The sequence below is a fragment of the Bos indicus genome, unplaced genomic scaffold (assembly GCF_029378745.1).
Source record: "Bos indicus isolate NIAB-ARS_2022 breed Sahiwal x Tharparkar unplaced genomic scaffold, NIAB-ARS_B.indTharparkar_mat_pri_1.0 scaffold_72, whole genome shotgun sequence".
Lineage (NCBI taxonomy): Eukaryota > Metazoa > Chordata > Mammalia > Artiodactyla > Bovidae > Bos > Bos indicus.
The window spans coordinates 117,694-124,503 of record NW_027223732.1 but is presented as its reverse complement, the minus strand read 5'-3'; positions in this window follow the sequence as shown (position 1 = coordinate 124,503).

The following is a 6,810-nucleotide window of genomic DNA, read 5'->3' as shown; positions in this document are numbered from 1 at the left end:
TGGAATGAGAATCAGACATCCTTGCTGCAGCCATACATGCCCTAGATGGCGCAGTGGCTGGGAGCTGGAGTTTAGGGATTCTGGAGCAATCCCAGGGCAAGGGCTGCTGTTGACTGCAGAGAGACAGATGGAGGGAATGTGAGGGAGGAGACTGTGGTGGGAAATGCCTGTGGAGGAAATCCTGGCAGCCATGGAAGTAAGGTGATTCTGCTGAGTCACGTGTAGCGGGTGGAGCCATCACCATAGCCTCTCAACCCCCACATGCCAGCATTGGCAGCTGAACAATAGAGAGGCTGGCCGATCAAACGCCTGATGCACTGAACTACAGAGTAGGACCCCACCCAGGGTGCCCCTTTAAGTGCCTGATGTGCGTACAACAGAGAAGGACCCCACTTAAGGAAGCCCTCTAAGTGTCTGAATGGGCGGAACTATGGAGAAAGATTGGCCAAAGAGGCCTTCTGATTGCCAGCTATGGGAGGCTTGAAAAAAAGGCTCCCACAGGGCCATAACTCCTGCAGCGGAGGCAGTCCGTGTCCCTGCACACTTGGCACCGCCAGGGTCCCCACAAGCCAAGCTGCTGTGCAACGTTCACGCTCAACCCCCGCTGGGGCAGAGCTGCCACAGGCAAAAAAAGTCTTATGTCCAAGCATGCAGGGTCACTTTGGTAGTGTCCGACTCTCTTCGACCCTGTGGACTGTGGCTTGCCAGGCTTCTCTGTCAGGGAGAGGGGTTCTCCAGGCAAGAATACTGGAGCGTATTGGCCAATACTGGTTGCCATACCCTTCTACAGCACTATAATTCCTGCTGAGGAATTATAGCTGCCAACTCCCCTGAGTATCTGATATCACCAGAACCCCTGACACTCAAGCAGCTGCACCACCTCCACACCTGGCCCTCACAGGGGCAAACCCAAGTCCTCCAGGGCAGCCTCAGGAGCAAACCCCAGTGGACGACCCATATGCAGAGGTGGAAATAAAACCACAAGTGTAACCCAGGGGCAGTGTGACTAAGGAAGAAGACCCAAAACCCTCCCACCAGCTGTACAAGCTGCAGATGAAATCCACACGATCAACTAGCAGACTCTGTGTCTGTGGAATATATAAAAGGTCATTGAGAGCTCCCACAAAAGAGTACGTCATCTGCAAATAGAATAGTTTTACTTCTTTTCCAATGTAGATTCATTTTATTTCTTTCCCTTGCTTAATTACCCTGTCCAGAACCTCCAGGACAATGTGGAATAGAAGTGGTAAGAGATGACATCCTTCTATTGTTCCTGATTTTCAGGGGAACTACTTCTGCCTTTTATCATTAAGTACGATGATAGCTGTGGGGTTTTCATAGATGTTTTATATCAGACTGAAAATGTTGCCTTCTACTTCTACTTTAAGTCTTTGTACTTTGAACGCATGCATCCAATGCTTTTTTGGTAGCTACTGAGATGATGATGTGGTTTTTTCTCCCTTATTCTACTGATGTGGTATATTAAATTAACTGACTCTTAATATTAAATCAACAAGGACAAAGATTTTGTATGGATTTTTCACTTTAATAGATGCTTCCCAAATGCTGTCCATCAGTAAAGTTGATGTCCATCAGTAAAGCAGGAGAAGTAAAACTTGTTTACTACCCCGTTACATCATTGTTGGAGCAGACACTCTCCTGCAGTGAACAGGATGCTTAGACCTTTGCTCATCAGGGAGTTCACCAGTTGTGTAGGAGGGAGGCTGAGCACGGTTCAGTTAGTTCAGTTCAGTTGCTGAGTCATGTCCGACTCTTTGCGACACCATGAATCACAGCACGCCAGGCCTCCCTGTCCATCACCAACTCCTGGTGATGTTCATTCAGACACACGTCCATCGAGTTGGTGATGCCATCCAGCCATCTCATCCTCTGTCGTCCCCTTCTCTTCCTGCCCCCAATCCCTCCCAGCATCGGAGTCTTTTCCAGTGAGTCAACTTTTCCCATGAGGTGGCCAAAGCACTAGAGTTTCAGCTTTAGCATCATTCCTTCCAAAGAAATCCCAGGCTTGATCTCATTTAGAATGGACTGGTTGCATCTCCTTGCAGTTCAAGGGACTCTCAAGAGTCTTCTCCAACACCACAGTTCAAAAGGATCAATTCTTTGGTGCTCAGCTTTCTTCACAGTCCAACTCTCACATCCATACTCCACACAGTCAAAGGCTTTGGCATAGTCAATAAAGCAGAAATAGACGGTTTTGTGGAATTCTCTTGCTTTTTCGATGATCCAGTGGATGTTGGCAATTTGATCTCTGGTTCCTCTGCCTTTTCTAAAACCAGCTTGAACATCTGGAAGTTCACAGTTCATGTATTGCTAAAGCCTGGCTTGGAGAATTTTGAGCAGAACTTTACTAGCGTGTGAGATGTGTGCATTTGTGCGATAGTTTGACCATTCTTTGGCATTGCCTTTCTTTGGGATTGGAATGAAAACTGATCTTTTCCAGTCCTGTGGCCACTGCTGAGTCTTCCAAATTTGCGGGCATATTGAGTGCAGCACTTTCACAGCATCATCTTTCAGGATATGAAATAGCTCAAATGGAATTCCATCACCTCCACTAGCTTTGTTCCTACTGATGCGTTCTAAGGCCCACTTAACTTCACATTCCAGGATGTCTGGCTCTAGGTGAGTGATCACACCACGGTTAGACATGCAAATAGTCGGGTCCCAGCCAGGACCAACAAGCCTGAGTGCAAAATGGCTCCCCATGGGGTTCTCACCTTCTGGGGGTGTTGGAGGGTGAGGTGTGAGACTGGAACACTCCATTGTGCCTGCAGAGATGTGAAGCACAACCACAGGAACAGAAGGTACTTCAGGGGAGAGGAGTCCATTTGGTACCAATGCAAGTACTGCCTATGGAAGGACAAACCGTCCACCACTGCCCAGGGTAACCAACTTCAGACTTTGACACAGATGGGGCGGATGCTACGCTGGGACCCAGGCCTCAAACATGGGCCGAGGGGAATCCCCTTTCTCAGATGTCCAGGAGGACGCTCAAGCCCCATTTTGGCCATGCCCACCCACTGCAGATTTGAATACACAAGCAGCAGCGATTGGTTGTGGGGCTTGGGAGGCAAGGAATCCTAGACCACTCTGGGGAGCACATGTGGAAAACACAGGCTCAGGCTCTCACGGGGTACAGGGACAGAGACCCCAGATCAGACCAAGGCTCACACAGGTGCTGAGGTTGATGGGCAAGAGTCCACAGTGGGTGTCTTGGGCCTGAGCACTGGAGGGCCAATGGAAACCAGTCTTCAGGAGTGTTTGCTGCCCAGTAAACAGGCTGGAGACGATTCCCCAGTCAGTGGCTGTTTTAGTGAGGTCACTCTAGGACTCAGCTGGCATCCCTGGGGGCATCTCTGAGTTCTAGGCAATCAATCGTCTGAGTTGCAGTGCCCTAAGCACTTGTAAGGTGCCATCTCACTTGAAGAAAACCCTGTCACCCCTGCAGGACCTTGAGCCCAGCTCTTTCTCTCAGAGACCCCTCCCTTTCCCCCCAGCCCTGAAGAAAGTGCCTTGGACGCCTGGTCTGGGTCTGGATTTTCTCTGGATCCTGGAGAGATTTTCAGTTCAGCCCTCACCAGGACTTTAAGACAGACACCTGTGTGTGGGCAGGAGAGAGGTGTCCTGCAGAATGCAGGGACCAGGCAAGGTCCTCAGGGGATCGTCTGAGGCAGTGCAGGTGCTGGGTGAGAGGCCACAAATGGGGTGAGGATGTACCTGAGGCCCTGTGAGCAGGGCTAGGAGAGGGGCTAAAGAGGCTCCTGGAGTGGGAGGGAGGCCTGGTGGAAGGTGAGGGGAGAGGGTGGGGATTTGGGGATAGAGAGGATTTGTGGCAGCTGTCACCAGGAGAGGGACTCAGAAATGACAGCTGATTAGAGGGATGTAAGGGAGCTGTCATAGGCACAGTTAGGTGAAGACCTCTCCTATCTCCAGAATTCGGTGGCCCACAGTATGTGCTGAGACATGACAGAGAGGACCAGGTCCCTGGGACTCATTCTGTGAATCTGGGATTCACTCTGAACCTCTCTTGGGGCAGGATACAAAGTCGCCATGACCAGAGGTGGCCAGGGTGGGTTAAGTCTATTCCGAGGACCCAGACATGGGAAATCAATTTCAGAACCCCTCAGCACTCAGGCAATCCCCACCCCTGGGATGAATCTGCCTTCCTCAGGATGATATGCTGATGAATGCAGACTGCAGGGACTGCAGGACTGGAGGCCTCGCTCCCTTGGGGTTGACTGAAGAGAGACTCAGTGCAAATGCCAACAAAGCAGCCCGGAGGGAAAGATGTGGGGCTCTGTGTCCCAGGGTGCAGGCTGTAGGCTCTGGGGGAGGGTGGTGAAGCCTCCGAGCTAAAGGAGAGCTGTTAGCTAGAGTAGTGTCTACTTAAACCATACAAAATCAAAACCACAATGAGGTACCATTTCACGCGAGTCACAATGGTTGCTATCCAAAAGTCTACAAGCAATAAATGCTGGACAGGGTGTGGAGAAAAGGGAACCCTCTTACACTATTGGTGGGAATGCAAACTCTTACAGCCACTATGCAGAACAGTGTGGAGATTCCTTAAAAAACTGGAAATAGAAATGCCATACGGCCCAGGAATCCCACTGCTGGGCATGCACACTGAGGAAAGCAGACTTGAAAGAGAAACGTGTATCCCAATGTTCATCGCAGCACTGTTTATAATAGCCAGGACATGGAAGCAACCTAGATGTCCATCAGCAGACGAATGGACCAGAAAGCTGTGGTACATATACACAATGGAGTATTACTCAGCCATTAAAAAGAATACATTTGAATCAGTTCTAATGGGGTAGATGATACTGGAGCCTATTATACAGAGTGAAGTAAGCCAGAAAGGAGAACACCAATACACTATAAAAATGCATATATATGGAGTTTAGTAAGATGGTAATAATACCCTGTATATGAGACAGCAAAAGAGACACAGATGTATAGAAAAGTCTTTTGGACTCTATGGGAGAGGGCGAGGGTGGGATGATTTGGGAGAATGGCACTGAAACATGTATAATATCATATGTGAAACAAATTGCCAGTCCAGGTTTGATGCATGATACAGGATGCTCGGGGCTGGTGCACTGGGAAGACCCAGGGGGATGGGATGGGGAGGGAGGTGGAAAGGGGTTTCAGGATGGGGAACACCTGTACACCCGTGGAGGACTCATGTTGATGTATGGCTAAAGCCCATACAATATTGTAAAGTAAAAAAATAAATAAATAAAATAAATTCTTGCAAAAGAAAAAAAATATGAAAGAACTCCATACTCATTAAAGAAAAATTGAAAAGTAGAGAAAAGCAGAAAACACCAAAACAGTTTTCAGAGTTTTACTATGTAAACAATGTCTGTAACATTTTGGGTATGAATTACTCTCTTATTTATGGACTTTAAGAAAAAGCAGTCAACAGCAAAATAAATAAATTAATTAATTAATAAAAAAGAAAAGCATACAACAGGAGAGTTATGAGTTTAACTTGGATTTGGAGTCTCCTGGGAACTACAACCCAGGACACAGTTCCTCCATTAGCTCTGAGGAAACTGCTTCGAGGAGGTACCAGAGAAGTCAGTATGATTTTGCCTAGGAAGTACATGTAGTCAAGCATGCATACTGGTAAAAGATTACTGTGAAACACAGAGATCAGATGTCACAAGTTCATTATTTTCATGCTTTTCTGTGTGTGGAAGATGCAAGACTCTAGGGTCACCGAACCTTTTCCTGAGGTATCTGTAAATAAATAAAGGCCAACTTGTCCAAAGCACAGTGTGCCTCACACTGTTTTTCACCCTAAATTCCTTCAGAATGCACTTTAGATCAGCAACCACAGTGGTTACAACTTAACACTTGTAGAACTGGCTGTGAGTAATGCTGTTTGTCTTCAGGATCTGAATTTACCTGAGACCAGATGTTCAAGCTGGATTTACAAAAGGCAGAGGAAACAGAGATCAAATTGCTAACATCCTTTGGATCTTAGAAAAAGGAAAAGGGTTCCAGAAAAACCTCTCCTTCTGCTTTATTGACTATGCCAAAGCCTTTGACTGCGTGGACCACAAGAAACTCTGGAAAACTCTGAAAGAGATGGGAATACCACATCACCTGACCTGCCTCTTGAGAAATCTGTATGCAGATCAGGAGGCAACAACCAGCACTGGACAAGGAACAAAAGACTGGTTCCAAATAGGAAAAGGGGTAACTCAAGGCTGTATATGGTCACCCTGCTTATTTAACTTACATGCAGAGTACACCAAAAGAAAGGCTGGGCTGGATGAAGCACACGCTGGAATCAAGATTGCCAGGAGAAATATCAATAACCTCAGATATGCAGATGACACCACCCTTATGGCAGAAAATGAAGAAGAACTAAAGAGTCCCTTGAATAAAGTGAAAGAGGAGAGTGAAAAAGTGGGCTTAAAACTCAACATTCAGAAAACTAAGATCATGGTATCTGGTCCCATCACTTCATGGCAAATAGATGGGGAAACAATGGAAACAGTGACAGACTTTATTTTGGGGGGGCTCCAAAATCACTGCAGATGGTCACTGCAGCCATGAAATTAAAAGATGCTTGCTCCTTGGAAGAAAAACTAGGACCAACCTAGACAGCATCTTAAAAAGCAGAGACATTACTTTGCCAACGAAGGTCCATCTAGTCAAGGCTATGGTTTTCCCAGTAGTCATGTATGGATGTGAAAGTTGGACTATAAAGAAAGCTGAGCACTGAAGAATTGATGCTTTTGAACTGTGGTGTTGGAGAAGACTCTTGAGAGTCCC